Source organism: Hypanus sabinus, unplaced genomic scaffold (genome assembly GCF_030144855.1).
Source record: "Hypanus sabinus isolate sHypSab1 unplaced genomic scaffold, sHypSab1.hap1 H_11, whole genome shotgun sequence".
Taxonomy (NCBI): Eukaryota; Metazoa; Chordata; class Chondrichthyes; order Myliobatiformes; family Dasyatidae; genus Hypanus; species Hypanus sabinus.
Window position 1 is genome coordinate 85,020 of NW_026779042.1, and position 22,606 is coordinate 107,625.

The following is a 22,606-nucleotide window of genomic DNA, read 5'->3' on the forward strand; positions in this document are numbered from 1 at the left end:
CACGCACCCCTCACCCACCCCCACAGACGCTCATGCACACACACACCCCTCACCCACCCACACAGGCGCTCATGTACACACACACACACACAGCCCTCACCCACCCGCACAGACGCTCATGCACACACACACACCCCTCACCCACCCGCACAGACGCTCATGCACACACACACACCCCTCACCCACCCGCACAGACACTCATGCACACACACACACCCCTCACACACCCGCACAGACGTTCATGCACACACACACACACCCCTCACCCACCCGCACAGACGCTCATGCACACACACACACACACCCCTCACCCACCCGCACAGACGCTCATGCACACACACACACACACACACACACACACACCCCTCACCATCCCGCACAGACGCTCATGCACACACACACACCCCTCACCCACCCGCACAGACGCTCATGCACACACACACACACACACACGCACACCCCTCACCCACCCACACAGACGCTCATGCACACACACACCCCTCACCCACCCGCACAGACGCTCATGTAAACACACACAAACCCCTCACCCACCCGCACAGACACTCATGTAAACACACACAAACCCCTCACCCACCCGCACAGACACTCATGCGCACACACACACACACCCCTCACCCACCCGCACAGACGCTCATGTAAACACACACAAACCCCTCACCCACCCGCACAGACACTCATGCGCACACACACACACACCCCTCACCCACCCGCACAGACGCTCATGCACACGCACACACACACACAGACGCTCATGCACACACACACCCCTCACCCACCTGCACAGACGCACATGCACACACACACACCCCTCACCCACCCACACAGACACTCATGCACACACACACCCCTCACCCACCCGCACAGACGCTCATGCACACGCACACACACACACAGACGCTCATGCACACACACACCCCTCACCCACCCACACAGACGCTCATGCACACACTCACACACACACACACCCCTCACCCACCCGCACAGACACTCATGCACACACACACACACACACACCCCTCACCCACCCGCACAGACACTCATGCACACACACACCCCACACCCACCCACACAGACACTCATGCACACACACACACACACACCCCTCACCCACCCGCACAGACACTCATGCACACTCACACACACACACACCCCTCACCCACCCGCACAGACACTCATGCACACACACGCACACACACACACACCCCTCACCCACCTGCACAGACACTCATGCACACACACACACCCCTCACCCACCCGCACAGACGCTCATGCACACACACACACCCCTCACCCACCCGCACAGACGCTCATGCACACACACACACCCCTCACCCACCCGCACAGACACTCATGCACACACACACACCCCTCACCCACCCGCACAGACGCTCATGCACACACACACACACACCCCTCACCCACCCACACAGACGCTCATGCACACACACAAACCCCTCACCCACCCACACAGACGCTCATGCACACACACACCCCTCACCCACCCGCACAGACGCTCATGCACACACACAGACCCCTCACCCACCCGCACAGACGCTCATGCACACACACACACCCCTCACCCACCCGCACAGACACTCATGCACACACACAGACCCCTCACCCACCCGCACAGACGCTCATGCACACACACACACCCCTCACCCACCCGCACAGACACTCATGCACACACACACACCCCTCACCCACCCACACAGACGAACATGTACACACACACACACACACACGCACACCCCTCACCCACCCGCACAGACGCTCATGCACACACACCCCTCACCCACCCGCACAGACGCTCATGCACACACACCCCTCACCCACCCGCACAGACGCTCATGCACACAGACCCCTCACCCACCCGCACAGACGCTCATGCACACACACACACCCCTCACCCACCCGCACAGACGCTCATGCACACACGCACACCCCTCACCCACCCGCACAGACGCTCATGCACACACACACACCCCTCACCCACCCGCACAGACGCTCATGCACACACACACACCCCTCACCCACCCGCACAGACGCTCATGCACACACACACACCCCTCACCCACCCGCACAGACGCTCATGCACACACACACACCCCTCACCCACCCGCACAGACGTTCATGCACACACACACACCCCTCACCCACCCGCACAGACGCTCATGTACACACACACACACACCCCTCACCCACCCACACAGACACTCATGCACACACACACACACACACCCCTCACCCACCCGCACAGACGCTCATGCACACACACACACACACACCCCTCACCCACCCACACAGACACTCATGCACACACACACACACACCCCTCACCCACCCACACAGACACTCATGCACACACACACACACACCCCTCACCCACCCGCACAGACGCTCATGCACACACACACACCCCTCACCCACCCTCACAGACGCTCATGCACACACACACACCCCTCACCCACCCACACAGACACTCATTCACACACACACACCCCTCACCCACCCGCACAGACGCTCATGCACACACACACACCCCTCACCCACCCACACAGACACTCATTCACACACACACACCCCTCACCCACCCGCACAGACGCTCATGCACACACACACACACACACCCCTCACCCACCCGCACAGACGCTCATGTACACACACACACACACACACCCCTCACCCACCCGCACAGACGCTCATGCACACACACACACACACCCCTCACCCACCCACACAGACGCTCATGCACACACACACACACACACCCCTCACCCACCCACACAGACGCTCATGCACACACACACACCCCTCACCCACCCGCACAGACGCTCATGTACACACACACACACCCCTCACCCACCCACACAGACACTCATGTACACACACACACACCCCTCACCCACCCGCACAGATGCTCATGCACACACACACACACACACACACACACACACACCCCTCACCCACCCACACAGACGCTCATGCACACACACACACCCCTCACCCACCCACACAGACGCTCATGCACACACACACACCCCTCACCCACCCGCACAGACGCTCATGCACACACACACTCCCCTCACCCACCCGCACAGACGCTCATGCACACACACACACACACCCCTCACCCACCCACACAGACACTCATGTACACACACACTCCCCTCACCCACCCGCACAGACGCTCATGCACACACACACACACACACCCCTCACCCACCCACACAGACGCTCATGCACACACACACACCCCTCACCCACCCGCACAGACGCTCATGCACACACACACACCCCTCACCCACCCGCACAGACGCTCATGCACACACATTGACCCCTCACCCACCCGCACAGACGCTCATGCACACACACACACACACAGACCCCTCACCCACCCGCACAGACGCTCATGCACACACACACACACACACACCCCTCACCCACCCGCACAGACGCTCATGCACACACACAGACCCCTCACCCACCCGCACAGACGCTCATGCACACACACACACACACACACCCCTCACCCACCCGCACAGACGCTCATGCACACACACAGACCCCTCACCCACCCGCACAGACGCTCATGCACACACACACACACACACACCCCTCACCCACCCACACAGACGCTCATGTACACACACACACCCCTCACCCACCCGCACAGACGCTCATGCACACACACACCCCTCACCCACCCGCACAGACGCTCATGCACACACACACACACACACACCCCTCACCCACCCACACAGACGCTCATGCACACACACACACCCCTCACCCACCCGCACAGACGCTCATGCACACACACACACCCCTCACCCACCCGCACAGACGCTCATGCACACACATTGACCCCTCACCCACCCGCACAGACGCTCATGCACACACACAGACCCCTCACCCACCCGCACAGACGCTCATGTACACACACAGACCCCTCACCCACCCGCACAGACGCTCATGCACACACACAGACCCCTCACCCACCCGCACAGACGCTCATGCACACACACAGACCCCTCACCCACCCGCACAGACGCTCATGCACACACACACACCCCTCACCCACCCGCACAGACGCTCATGCACACACACACCCCTCACCCACCCACACAGACACTCATGCACACACACACACACACCCCTCACCCACCCGCACAGACGCTCATGCACACACACACACCCCTCACCCACCCACACAGACGCTCATGCACACACACACACCCCTCACCCACCCACACAGTCGCTCATGCACACACACAGACCCCTCACCCACCCGCACAGACGCTCATGCACACACACACACCCCTCACCCACCCACACAGACGCTCATGCACACACACACACCCCTCACCCACCCACACAGACGCTCATGCACACACACACACCCCTCACCCACCCGCACAGACGCTCATGCACACACACACCCCTCACCCACCCGCACAGATGCTCATGCACACACACACCCCTCACCCACCCGCACAGACACTCATGCACACGCACACACACACACAGACGCTCATGCACACACACACACCCCTCACCCACCCACACAGACACTCATGCACACACACACCCCTCACCCACCCGCACAGACCCTCATGTACACACACACACACACACACCCCTCACCCACCCGCACAGACACTCATGCACACACACACACACACCCCTCACCCACCCGCACAGACGCTCATGCACACACACACCCCTCACCCACCCGCACAGACGCTCATGCACACACACACACCCCTCACCCACCCGCACAGACGCTCATGCACACACACACACACCCCTCACCCACCCGCACAGACGCTCATGCACACACACACACCCCTCACCCACCCGCACAGACGCTCATGCACACACACACACACACACCCCTCACCCACCCGCACAGACACTCATGCACACACACACACCCCTCACCCACCCGCACAGACGCTCATGCACACACACACACACCCCTCACCCACCCGCACAGACGCTCATGCACACACACACACACCCCTCACCCACCCGCACAGACGCTCATGCACACACACACACCCCTCACCCACCCGCACAGACGCTCATGCACACACACACACACACACACCCCTCACCCACCCACACAGACGCTCATGCACACACACACACACCCCTCACCCACCCGCACAGACGCTAATGCACACACACACACACACCCCTCACCCACCCGCTCAGACGCTCATGTACACACACACACACCCCTCACCCACCCGCTCAGACGCTCATGCACACACACACACACCCCTCACCCACCCGCACAGACGCTAATGCACACACACACACACACCCCTCACCCACCCGCACAGACGCTCATGTACACACACACACCCCTCACCGACCCGCACAGACGCTCATGTACACACACACACACCCCTCACCCACCCGCACAGACGCTCATGCACACACACACACAAACACACACACACACCCCTCACCCACCCACACAGACGCTCATGCACACACACAGACCCCTCACCCACCCACACAGACGCTCATGCACACACACACCCCTCACCCACCCGCACAGACGCTCATGCACACACACACCCCTCACCCACCCGCACAGACGCTCATGCACACACACACACACACACCCCTCACCCACCCGCACAGACGCTCATGCACACACACACACACACACCCCTCACCCACCAGCACAGACTCTCATGCACACACACACACACCCCTCACCGACCCGCACAGACACTCATGCACACACACACACCCCTCACCCTCCCGCACAGACACTCATGCACACACACACCCCTCACCCACCCGCACAGACGATCATGTACACACACACACACCCCTCACCCACCCACACAGACGCTCATGCACACACACACACCCCTCACCCACCCGCACAGACGCTCATGCACACACACAGACCCCTCACCCACCCGCACAGACGCTCATGCACACACACACCCCTCACCCACCCGCACAGACGCTCATGCACACACACACACCCCTCACCCACCCACACAGACGCTCATGCACACACACACACACCCCTCACCCACCCGCACAGACGCTCATGCACACAAACACACCCTCACCCACCCGCACAGACGCTCATGTACACACACACACACACACACCCCTCACCCACCCACACAGACACTCATGCACACACACACACCCCTCACCCACCCGCACAGACGCTCATGCACACACACAGACCCCTCACCCACCCACACAGACGCTCATGCACACACACACACCCCTCACCCACCCGCACAGACGCTCATGCACACACACACACCCCTCACCCACCCGCACAGACGCTCATGCACACACACACACCCCTCACCCACCCGCACAGACGCTCATGCACACACACAGACCCCTCACCCACCCGCACAGACGCTCATGTACACACACACACACACACAGACCCCTCACCCACCCGCACAGACGCTCATGCACACACACAGACCCCTCACCCACCCGCACAGACGCTCATGTACACACACACACACACACAGACCCCTCACCCACCCGCACAGACGCTCATGTACACACACACACACACACAGACCCCTCACCCACCCGCACAGACGCTCATGCACACACACAGACCCCTCACCCACCCGCACAGACGCTCATGCACACACACACACCCCTCACCCACCCGCACAGACGCTCATGCACACACACACCCCTCACCCACCCGCACAGACGCTCATGCACACACACACCCCTCACCCACCCACACAGACACTCATGCACACACACACACCCCTCACCCACCCGCACAGACGCTCATGCACACACACACACCCCTCACCCACCCACACAGACGCTCATGCACACACACACACCCCTCACCCACCCGCACAGACGCTCATGTACACACACACACCCCTCACCCACCCGCACAGATGCTCATGCACACACACACACACACACACCCCTCACCCACCCGCACAGACACTCATGCACACACACACACCCCTCACCCACCCGCACAGACGCTCATGCACACACACACCCCTCACCCACCCGCACAGACGCTCATGCACACGCACACACACACACAGACGCTCATGCACACACACACCCCTCACCCACCTGCACAGACGCTCATGCACACACACACACCCCTCACCCACCCGCACAGACGCTCATGCACACACACACCCCTCACCCACCCGCACAGACGCTCATGCACACGCACACACACACACAGACGCTCATGCACACACACACCCCTCACCCACCTGCACAGACGCTCATGCACACACACACACACACACACCCCTCACCCACCCGCACAGACCCTCATGAACACACACACACCCCTCACCCACCCGCACAGACGCTCATGCACACACACACACCCCTCACCCACCCACACAGACACTCATGCACACACACACCCCTCACCCACCCGCACAGACCCTCATGTACACACACACACACACACACCCCTCACCCACCCGCACAGACACTCATGCACACACACACACCCCTCACCCACCCACACAGACGCTCATGCACACACACACACACACACCCCTCACCCACCCGCACAGACACTCATGCACACACACACACACACACCCCTCACCCACCCACACAGACGCTCATGCACACACACACACACACGCCCCTCACCCACCCACACAGACGCTCATGCACACACACACACCCCTCACCCACCCACACAGACGCTCATGCACACACACACACCCCTCACCCACCCACACAGACGCTCATGCACACACACACACCCCTCACCCACCCGCACAGACGCTCATGCACACACACACACCCCTCACCCACCCACACAGACGCTCATGCACACACACACACCCCTCACCCACCCACACAGACGCTCATGCACACACACACACCCCTCACCGACCCGCACAGACGCTCATGTACACACACACCCCTCACCCACCCGCACAGACGCTCATGTACACACACACCCCTCACCCACCCGCACAGACGCTCATGTACACACACACCCCTCACCCACCCGCACAGACACTCATGCACACACACACACACACCCCTCACCCACCCACACAGACACTCATGCACACACACACACACACCCCTCACCCACCCGCACAGACGCTCATGCACACACACACACACACACCCCTCACCCACCCACACAGACGCTCATGCACACACACACACACCCCTCACCCACCCGCACAGACACTAATGCACACACACACACCCCTCACCCACCCGCACAGACGCTCATGTACACACACACACCCCTCACCGACCCGCACAGACGCTCATGTACACACACACACACCCCTCACCCACCCGCACAGACGCTCATGCACACACACACCCCTCACCCACCCACACTGATGCTCATGTACACACACACACACCCCTCACCCACCCGCACAGACACTCATGCACACACACACACCCCTCACCCACCCGCACAGACGCTCATGCACACACACACACCCCTCACCCACCCACACAGACGCTCATGCACACACACACCCCTCACCCACCCGCACAGACGCTCATGCACACACACACACACACCCCTCACCGACCCGCACAGACACTCATGCACACACACACACCCCTCACCCACCCGCACAGACGCTCATGCACACACACACCCCTCACCCACCCGCACAGACGCTCATACACACACACACACCCCTCACCCACCCGCACAGACGCTCATGCACACACACACACCCCTCACCCACCCACACAGACGCTCATGCACACACACACACCCCTCACCCACCCGCACAGACGCTCATGTACACACACACCCCTCACCCACCCACACAGACGCTCATGCACACACACACACCCCTCACCCACCCGCACAGACGCTCATACACACACACACCCCTCACCCACCCGCACAGACGCTCATGCACACACACACACCCCTCACCCACCCGCACAGACGCTCATGTACACACACACCCCTCACCCACCCGCACAGACGCTCATGCACACACACACCCCTCACCCACCCGCACAGACGCTCATGCACACACACACACCCCTCACCCACCCGCACAGACGCTCATGCACACACACACACACCCCTCACCCACCCACACAGACGCTCATGCACACACACACACACCCCTCACCCACCCGCACAGACGCTCATGCACACACACACACACCCCTCACCCACCCGCACAGACGCTCATGTACACACACACACCCCTCACCCACCCACACAGACGCTCATGCACACACACACCCCTCACCCACCCACACAGACGCTCATGTACACACACACACCCCTCACCCACCCGCACAGACGCTCATGCACACACACACACCCCTCACCCACCCGCACAGACGCTCATGCACACACACACACACACCCCTCACCGACCCGCACAGACACTCATGCACACACACACACCCCTCACCCACCCGCACAGACGCTCATGCACACACACACACCCCTCACCCACCCGCACAGACGCTCATGCACACACACACCCCTCACCCACCCGCACAGACGCTCATGCACACACACACACACACACACACCCCTCACCCACCCGCACAGACACTCATGCACACACACACACCCCTCACCCACCCGCACAGACACTCATGCACACACACACCCCTCACCCACCCACACAGACGCTCATGCACACACACACACCCCTCACCCACCCGCACAGACGCTCATGCACACACACACACACACACACACACACACACACCCCTCACCCACCCGCACAGACACTCATGCACACACACACCCCTCACCCACCCGCACAGACGCTCATGCACAGACACACACCCCTCACCCACCCGCACAGACGCTCATGCACACACACACCCCTCACCCACCCGCACAGACGCTCATGCACACACACAGACCCCTCACCCACCCGCACAGACGCTCATGCACACACACACACCCCTCACCCACCCGCACAGACGCTCATGCACACACACACCCCTCACCCACCCGCACAGACGCTCATGCACACACACACACCCCTCACCCACCCGCACAGACGCTCATGCACACACACAGACCCCTCACCCACCCGCACAGACGCTCATGCACACACACAGACCCCTCACCCACCCGCACAGACGCTCATGCACACACACACCCCTCACCCACCCGCACAGACGCTCATGCACACACACAGACCCCTCACCCACCCGCACAGACGCTCATGCACACACACACCCCTCACCCACCCGCACAGACGCTCATGCACACACACAGACCCCTCACCCACCCGCACAGACGCTCATGCACACACACACCCCTCACCCACCCGCACAGACGCTCATGCACACACACACACCCCTCACCCACCCGCACAGACGCTCATGCACACACACACCCCTCACCCACCCGCACAGACGCTCATGCACACACACACCCCTCACCCACCCGCACAGACGCTCATGCACACACACACCCCTCACCCACCCGCACAGACGCTCATGCACACACACACACCCCTCACCCACCCGCACAGACGCTCATGCACACACACACACCCCTCACCCACCCGCACAGACGCTCATGCACACACACAGACCCCTCACCCACCCGCACAGACGCTCATGCACACACACAGACCCCTCACCCACCCGCACAGACGCTCATGCACACACACACCCCTCACCCACCCGCACAGACGCTCATGCACACACACACACCCCTCACCCACCCACACAGACGCTCATGCACACACACACACCCCTCACCCACCCGCACAGACGCTCATGCACACACACAGACCCCTCACCCACCCGCACAGACGCTCATGCACACACACACCCCTCACCCACCCGCACAGACGCTCATGTACACACACACACACACACAGACCCCTCACCCACCCGCACAGACACTCATGCACACACACACACCCCTCACCCACCCACACAGACGCTCATGCACACACACACACACCCCTCACCCACCCGCACAGACGCTCATGCACACACACAGACCCCTCACCCACCCGCACAGACGCTCATGCACACACACACACCCCTCACCCACCCGCACAGACGCTCATGCACACACACAGACCCCTCACCCACCCGCACAGACGCTCATGCACACACACACCCCTCACCCACCCGCACAGACGCTCATGCACACACACACACCCCTCACCCACCCGCACAGACGCTCATGCACACACACAGACCCCTCACCCACCCGCACAGACGCTCATGCACACACACACCCCTCACCCACCCGCACAGACGCTCATGCACACACACACACCCCTCACCCACCCGCACAGACGCTCATGCACACACACACACCCCTCACCCACCCGCACAGACGCTCATGCACACACACAGACCCCTCACCCACCCGCACAGACGCTCATGCACACACACACACCCCTCACCCACCCGCACAGACGCTCATTCACACACACACACCCCTCACCCACCCGCACAGACGCTCATGCACACACACACACCCCTCACCCACCCGCACAGACACTCATGCACACACACACACACACACCCCTCACCCACCCGCACAGACGCTCATTCACACACACACACCCCTCACCCACCCGCACAGACGCTCATGCACACACACACACACACCCCTCACCGACCCGCACAGACGCTCATGCACACACACACACCCCTCACCCACCCGCACAGACGCTCATGCACACACACACACCCCTCACCCACCCACACAGACGCTCATTCACACACACACACCCCTCACCCACCCGCACAGACGCTCATGCACACACACACACACACCCCTCACCGACCCGCACAGACGCTCATGCACACACACACACCCCGCACCCACCCGCACAGACGCTCATGCACACACACACACCCCTCACCCACCCGCACAGACGCTCATGCACACACACACACCCCTCACCCACCCGCACAGACGCTCATGCACACACACACACACACACACACAGCCCTCACCCACCCGCACAGACGCTCATGCACACACACACACACACACCCCTCACCCACCCGCACAGACACTCATGCACACACACACACCCCTCACCCACCCACACAGACACTCATGCACACACACACACACACACACACACAGACCCCTCACCCACCCACACAGACACTCATGCACACACACACACACACACACACACACACCCCTCACCCACCCACACAGACACTCATGCACACACACACACACACACACACACACCCCTCACCCACCCACACAGACACTCATGCACACACACACACACACACACACACACACCCCTCACCCACCCGCACAGACGCTCATGCACACACACACACCCCTCACCCACCCACACAGACACTCATGCACACACACACACACACACACACACACACCCCTCACCCACCCGCACAGACGCTCATGCACACACACACACACCCCTCACCCACCCGCACAGACGCTCATGCACACACACACACACCCCTCACCCTCCCGCACAGACACTCATGCACACACACACACCCCTCACCCACCCGCACAGACGCTCATGCACACACACACACCCCTCACCCACCCACACAGACGCTCATGCACACACACACACACCCCTCACCCACCCGCACAGACACTCATGCACACACACACCCCTCACCCACCCACACAGACACTCATGCACACACACACACCCCTCACCCACCCGCACAGACGCTCATGCACACACACACACCCCTCACCCACCCACACAGACCCTCATGCACACACACACCCCTCACCCACCCACACAGACACTCATGCACACACACACACCCCTCACCCACCCGCACAGACGCTCATGCACACACACACACCCCTCACCCACCCACACAGACGCTCATGCACACACACACACCCCTCACCCACCCGCACAGACACTCATGCACACACACACCCCTCACCCACCCGCACAGACACTCATGCACACACACACACCCCTCACCCACCCGCACAGACACTCATGCACACACACACACCCCTCACCCACCCACACAGACACTCATGCACACACACACACACACACACACACACCCCTCACCCACCCGCACAGACGCTCATGCACACACACACACACACACACACACACCCCTCACCCACCCGCACAGACACTCATGCACACACACACACACACACACACACACACACACACACACACACACCCCTCACCCACCCGCACAGACACTCATGCACACACACACACACACACACACACACACACACCCCTCACCCACCCGCACAGACACTCATGCACACACACACACACACACACACACACCCCTCACCCACCCGCACAGACACTCATGCACACACACACACACACACACACACCCCTCACCCACCCGCACAGACACTCATGCACACACACACACACACACACACACACCCCTCACCCACCCGCACAGACACTCATGCACACACACACACACACACACACCCCTCACCCACCCGCACAGACACTCATGCACACACACACACACACACACACACACCCCTCACCCACCCGCACAGACGCTCATGCACACACACACACACACACACCCCTCACCCACCCGCTCAGACACTCATGCACACACACACACACACACACACACCCCTCACCCACCCACACAGACACTCATGCACACACACACACACACACACACACCCCTCACCCACCCACACAGACACTCATGCACACACACACACACACACACACACCCCTCACCCACCCGCACAGACACTCATGCACACACACACCCCTCACCCACCCGCACAGACGCTCATGCACACACACACACCCCTCACACACCCGCACAGACGCTCATGCACACACACACCCCTCACCCACCCGCACAGACACTCATGCACACACACAGACCCCTCACCCACCCGCACAGACGCTCATGCACACACACACACATACCCCTCACACACACGCACAGACGCTCATGCACACACACACACACACACACACACACCCCTCACCCACCCGCACAGACGCTCATGCACACACACCCCTCACCCACCCGCACAGACGCTCATGCACACACACACACCCCTCACCCACCCGCACAGACGCTCATGCACACACACACACCCCTCACCCACCCGCACAGACGCTCATGCACACACACACACCCCTCACCCACCCGCACAGACGCTCATGCACACACACACACCCCTCACCCACCCGCACAGACGCTCATGCACACACACACACACCCCTCACCCACCCGCACAGACGCTCATGCACACACACACACCCCTCACCCACCCGCACAGACGCTCATGCGCACACACACCCCTCACCCACCCGCACAGACGCTCATGCACACACACCCCTCACCCACCCGCACAGACGCTCATGCACACACACACACACACCCCTCACCCACCCGCACAGACGCTCATGCACACACACACCCCTCACCCACCCGCACAGACGCTCATGCACACACACACACCCCTCACCCACCCGCACACACTCATGCACACACACACACCCCTCACCCACCCGCACAGACGCTCATGCACACACACACACCCCTCACCCACCCGCACACACTCATGCACACACGCACACCCCTCACCCACCCGCACAGACGCTCATGCACGCACACACCCCTCACCCACCCGCACAGACGCTCATGCACACACACACCCCTCACCCACCCGCACAGACGCTCATGCACACACACACACCCCTCACCCACCCGCTCAGACACTCATGCACACACACACCCCTCACCCACCCGCACAGACGCTCATGCACACACACACACACACCCCTCACCCACCCGCACAGACGCTCATGCACACACACACACACACACACCCCTCACCCACCCGCACAGACGCTCATGCACACACACCCCTCACCCACCCGCACAGACGCTCATGCACACACACACACCCCTCACCCACCCGCTCAGACGCTCATGCACACACACCCCTCACCCACCCACACAGACACTCATGCACACACACACACACACCCCTCACCCACCCGCGCAGACGCTCATGCACACACACACACCCATCACCCACCTGCACAGACACTCATGCACACACACACACACCCCTCACCCACCCGCACAGACGCTCATGCACACACACACACACACCCCTCACCCACCCGCACAGACACTCATGCACACACACACCCCTCACCCACCCGCACAGACGCTCATGCACACACACACACACACCCCTCACCCACCCGCACAGACGCTCATGCACACACACACACACCCCTCACCCACCCACACAGACGCTCATGCACACACACACACCCCTCACCCACCCGCACAGACACTCATGCACACACACACACACACACACCCCTCACCCACCCGCACAGACGCTCATGCACACACACACACCCCTCACCCACCCGCACAGACGCTCATGCACACACACACACCCCTCACCCACCCGCACAGACACTCATGCACACACACACACCCCTCACCCACCCGCACAGACGCTCATGCACACACACACCCCTCAACCACCCGCACAGACACTCATGCACACACACACACACACACACCCCTCACCCACCCGCACAGACACTCATGCACACACACACACACACACCCCTCACCCACCCGCACAGACGCTCATGCACACACACACACCCCTCACCCACCCGCACAGACGCTCATGCACACACACACCCCTCACCCACCCACACAGACGCTCATGCACACACACACACCCCTCACCCACCCGCACAGACGCTCATGCACACACACACCCCTCACCCACCCGCACAGACACTCATGTACACACACACACACACACACACACACCCCTCACCCACCCGCACAGATGCTCATGCACACACACACCCCTCACCCACCCGCACAGACGCTCATGCACACACACACACCCCTCACCCACCCACACAGACACTCATGCACACACACACACCCCCTCACCCACCCGCACAGACGCTCATGCACACACACACCCCTCACCCACCCACACAGACGCTCATGCACACACACACCCCTCACCCACCCACACAGACGCTCATGCACACACACACACCCCTCACCCACCCACACAGACGCTCATGCACACACACACCCCTCACCCACCCACACAGACACTCATGCACACACACACCCCTCACCCACCCACACAGACACTCATGCACACACACACCCCTCACCCACCCGCACAGACGCTCATGTACACACACACCCCTCACCCACCCGCACAGACGTTCATGTACACACACACACACACAGCCCTCACCCACCCGCACAGACGCTCATGCACACACACACCCCTCACCCACCCACACAGACGCTCATGCACACACACACCCCTCACCCACCCACACAGACGCTCATGCACACACACACACCCCTCACCCACCCACACAGACGCTCATGCACACACACACCCCTCACCCACCCACACAGACACTCATGCACACACACACCCCTCACCCACCCACACAGACACTCATGCACACACACACCCCTCACCCACCCACACAGACACTCATGCACACACACACCCCTCACCCACCCGCACAGACGCTCATGTACACACACACCCCTCACCCACCCACACAGACACTCATGCACACACACACACCCCTCACCCACCCACACAGACACTCATGCACACACACACACCCCTCACCCACCCACACAGACGCTCATGTACACACACACACACCCCTCACCCACCCGCACAGACGCTCATGCACACACACACACCCCTCACCCACCCGCACAGACGCTCATGCACACACATTGACCCCTCACCCACCCGCACAGACGCTCATGCACACACACACACCCCTCACCCACCCGCACAGACGCTCATGCACACACACACAGACCCCTCACCCACCCACACAGACGCTCATGTACACACACACACCCCTCACCCACCCGCACAGACGCTCATGCACACACACACACCCCTCACCCACCCACACAGACGCTCATGCACACACACACACCCCTCACCCACCCACACTGATGCTCATGCACACACACACACAGCCCTCACCCACCCGCACAGACGCTCATGCACACACACACACCCCTCACCCACCCGCACAGACGCTCATGCACACACACACACCCCTCACCCACCCACACAGACGCTCATGCACACACACAGACCCCTCACCCAGCCGCACAGACGCTCATGTACACACACACACCCCTCACCCACCCGCACAGACGCTCATGCACACACACACACCCCTCACCCACCCGCACAGACGCTCATGCACACACACACACACACACCCCTCACCCACCCGCACAGACGCTCATGCACACACACACACACACCCCTCACCCACCCGCACAGACGCTCATGTACACACACACACCCCTCACCCACCCACACAGACGCTCATGTACACACGCACACCCCTCACCCACCCGCAGAGACGCTCATGCACACACGCACACCCCTCACCCACCCGCACAGACGCTCATGCACACACACACACACCTCACCCACCCGCACAGACGTTCATGCACACACACACCCCTCACCCACCCGCACAGACGCTCATGCACACACACACACACACAGCCCTCACCCACCCGCACAGACGCTCATGTACACACACACACCCCTCACCCTCCCGCACAGACACTCATGCACACACACACCCCTCACCCACCCGCACAGACGCTCATGTACACACACACACCCCTCACCCACCCGCACAGACGCTCATGCACACACACACACCCCTCACCCACCCGCACAGACGCTCATGCACACACACACCCCTCACCCACCCGCACAGACGCTCATGCACACACACACACACACAGCCCTCACCCACCCGCACAGACGCTCATGCACACACACACACCCCTCACCCACCCGCACAGACGCTCATGCACACACACACCCCTCCCCCACCCGCACAGACCCTCATGCACACACACACACCCCTCACACACCCGCACAGACGCTCGTACACACACACACACACACCCCTCACCCACCCGCACAGACGCTCATGCACACACACACACACACCCCTCACCCACCCACACAGACGCTCATGTACACACACACCCCTCACCCACCCGCACAGACGCTCATGCACACACACACACCCCTCACCCACCCGCACAGACGCTCATGCACACACACACACACACCCCTCACCCACCCACACAGACGCTCATGTACACACACACCCCTCACCCACCCGCACAGACGCTCATGCACACACACACACCCCTCACCCACCCGCACAGACGCTCATGCACACACACACACACACCCCTCACCCACCCACACAGACGCTCATGTACACACACACCCCTCACCCACCCGCACAGACGCTCATGCACACACACACACCCCTCACCCACCCACACAGACGCTCATGTACACACACACCCCTCACCCACCCGCACAGACGCTCATGCACACACACACCCCTCCCCCACCCGCACAGACCCTCATGCACACACACACACCCCTCACCCACCCGCACAGACGCTCGTACACACACACACACACACCCCTCACCCACCCGCACAGACGCTCATGCACACACACACACACACCCCTCACCCACCCACACAGACGCTCATGTACACACACACCCCTCACCCACCCGCACAGACGCTCATGCACACACACACACCCCTCACCCACCCGCACAGACGCTCATGCACACACACACCCCTCACCCACCCGCACAGACGCTCATGCACACACACACACACACACCCCTCACCCACCCGCACAGACGCTCATGCACACACACACCCCTCACCCACCCGCACAGACGCTCATGTACACACACACCCCTCACCGACCCGCACAGACGCTCATGCACACACACACACCCCTCACCCACCCGCACAGACGCTCATGCACACACACACACCCCTCACCGACCCGCACAGACGCTCATGTACACACACACCCCTCACCGACCCGCACAGACGCTCATGCACACACACACACCCCTCACCCACCCGCACAGACGCTCATGTACACACACACCCCTCACCCACCCGCAGAGACGCTCATGCACACACACACACACACACCCCTCACCCACCCGCACAGACGCTCATGTACACACACACCCCTCACCCACCCGCAGAGACGCTCATGCACACACACACACACACACCCCTCACCCACCCGCACAGACGCTCATGTACACACACACACACCCCTCACCCACCCGCAGAGACGCTCATGCACACACACACACACACACCCCTCACCCACCCGCACAGACGCTCATGCACACACACACACACCCCTCACCCACCAGCACAGACGCTCATGCACACACACACACACCCCTCACCCACCCACACAGACGCTCATGCACACACACACACACACACAGCCCTCACCCACCCGCACAGACGCTCATGCACACACACACACCCCTCACCCACCCACACAGACGCTCATGCACACACACACCCCTCCCCCACCCACACAGACGCTCATGCACACACATTGACCCCTCACCCACCCACACAGACACTCATGCACACACACACACCCCTCACCCACCCACACAGACGCTCATGCACACACACACACACACACCCCTCACCCACCCGCACAGATGCTCATGCACACACACCCCTCACCCACCCGCACAGACGCTCATGCACACACACACACCCCTCCCCCACCCACACAGACACTCATGCACACACACACACCCCTCACCCACCCGCACAGACGCTCATGCACACACACACCCCTCACCCTCCCGCACAGGCGCTCATGCACACACACACACACACCCCTCACCCACCCGCACAGACGCTCATGCACACACACACACAGCCCTCACCCACCCGCCCAGACGCTCATGCACACACACACACACCCCTCACCCACCCGCACAGATGCTCATGCACACACACACACCCCTCACCCACCCGCACAGACGCTCATGCACACACACACACCCCTCCCCCACCCACACAGACGCTCATGCACACACACACCCCTCACCCACCCGCACAGACGCTCATGCACACACACACACAGCCCTCACCCACCCGCCCAGACGCTCATGCACACACACACCCCTCACCCACCCGCACAGACGCTCATGCACACACACAGACCCCTCACCCACCCGCACAGACGCTCATGCACACACACACAGACCCCTCACCCACCCGCACAGACGCTCATGCACACACACACACCCCTCACCCACCCGCACAGACGCTCATGCACACACACACACACCCCTCCCCCACCCACACAGACGCTCATGCACACACACACACACCCCTCTCCCACCCGCACAGACGCTCATGCACACACACACACCCCTCACCCACCCGCACAGACGCTCATGCACACACACACACCCCTCACCCACCCGCACAGACGCTCATGCACACACACACACCCCTCACCCACCCGCACAGACGCTCATGCACACACACACACACCCCTCACCCACCCGCCCAGACGCTCATGCACACACACACCCCTCACCCACCCGCACAGATGCTCATGCACACACACAGCCCTCACCCACCCGCACAGACGCTCATGCACACACACACACCCCTCACCCACCCGCACAGACGCTCATGCACACACACACCCCTCACCCACCCGCACAGACGCTCATGCACACACACACACACACAGCCCTCACCCACCCGCACAGACGCTCATGCACACACACACACCCCTCACCCACCCGCACAGACGCTCATGTACACACACACCCCGCACCCACCCGCACAGACGCTCATGCACACACACACACACACAGCCCTCACCCACCCGCACAGACGCTCATGCACACACACACCCCTCACCCACCCGCACAGACGCTCATGCACACACACACACCCCTCACCCACCCACACAGACGCTCATGCACACACACACACACACACACACCCCTCATCCACCCGCACAGACGCTCATGCACACACACACACACACACACACACACACACACACACACACACACACACACACTCTCACACCATCACCTACACACACCCACACTCACAGACTCAACCACCCTCGCACTCTCTCTGACACACACGCACCCATGCGAATTTGATGCACACAGTCATCCCTACACACACATGGACAGCACTGTGAGGGTCATGAGTTTTGATGTCTTGGGTGCTTTCAGTACCGTGCTGCCCTCATTGCCTGGAGGAAAGCACTGTTCGGTGCAGGTTGGCACTTCCATCGAGTCCTGGGTAATGGACCCCCCGCCTGGCAGACCACAGTTCGTGCAGCTTCAGAGCTGTGTCAGACGTGGCTATAAGCAGCACTGGGGCCCCATGGGGGACCGTATTGGCTGTTACTCCATATACCTCGGACTCTAGATGCAAAACCGCGTCACGTCATCCACAGAAGTCCTCTGATGACTCAGCAATAGCTGGGTGTATAAAGGGAGGATGAACACAGGGCCTGGTGGGGGACTTTGTCAAATGGTGCAGGCTGAATCATCTGCAGCTCAACATCAGTAAGACGAAGGAGATGGTGATGGACTTTAGGAAGACCAAGCCTGCACTGCTCCCTGTTACTATTGGTGGTGAGGACCTACAAATACCTGGGGGTGCACCTGCGTGAGAGACTGAGTGGAACATCAACACAGAGGCTGTGTACAAGAAGGGCCAGAGTCGCCTCTACTTCCTGAAGTCCTTTGGAGTGTGTGGACATCATCTCCACATACTCTACCAGCCTGTTGTCACCGGTATGATCTTCTATGGGGCGGTGTGCTGGGGCAATGGCATCAACACGGGTGGTGCCAACAGGCTCGATAAACCGATTAGAAAGGCCGGCTCTCTTATGGGAGTCAAACTGGACACGCTGGAGACTGTGGTAGAACAAAGGATCCTATGGAAAATGCTGGCAGTTCTGGGCAATGTTCGCTACAGTCTGCGTGCCACCTTGGCTGAACAGCGGAGCACGTTTAGTAATAGACCAAGACAACTGCGCTGCCTCAAGGAGCGCTATACAAGGTCATCCTTAGGCTCTGTAATGAGTCAACCTAGAGCCGGGGAAGTGATGGCCCCCTCCTGTTAGACTGTTTGAAATAGCTTACTTTTTAATTCTTTCTCAATTCCGTTCTATTATTTATACATTTGTACACTTGTAATGCTACTGTGACACTGTAATTTCCTTTTGGAGCAATAACGTATCGATCTAGACAGTATATGCTTACACACATAGGCACGCACTGTCACATTCACATTATCGCCGACATTTGTCGTGAAGTGTTGTTTTGTGGCAGTGAATTTACGATCACAGCCACACACACGAGTCCTGCGGCACAAATCTACCCCGGGCTGCAGTAGTGGGGGGAGAAAGCTGTGAAACTACATCTCCCGGCGAGCTCCCGGGCCCCCCCCCCACCACGCAGGCGCAGCAGCCGCCTCCCCGCCACAGTTTCTGGAATCCTCCGACGCGCTGTCGCCGGGCAACGTGACGTCACGGGCTATAAAAGGAGCGGTCCGGCTGCGGCAGCGGGGGTTTAGCGGGACTGCGGCATCCGGCAGGTGCGTGTATCGGGGGCGGAGGGGGGCAATGCATCCCACCGAGCAT

At 60.9% G+C, this 22,606-nt stretch overlaps 1 protein-coding gene across 1 annotated transcript in view; it reads left to right on the forward strand.

Moving 5' to 3' along the window:
- Positions 1-22,472: 22,472 nt before the first annotated feature.
- Positions 22,473-22,606, forward strand: part of LOC132386063 (glyceraldehyde-3-phosphate dehydrogenase 2) — a 39,785-nt gene continuing 39,651 nt past the window's right edge. The window contains exon 1 of the mRNA XM_059958351.1: positions 22,473-22,560. The gene's annotated coding sequence lies outside the window, so the exon portion shown is untranslated. The remainder of the gene's footprint in view (positions 22,561-22,606) is intronic.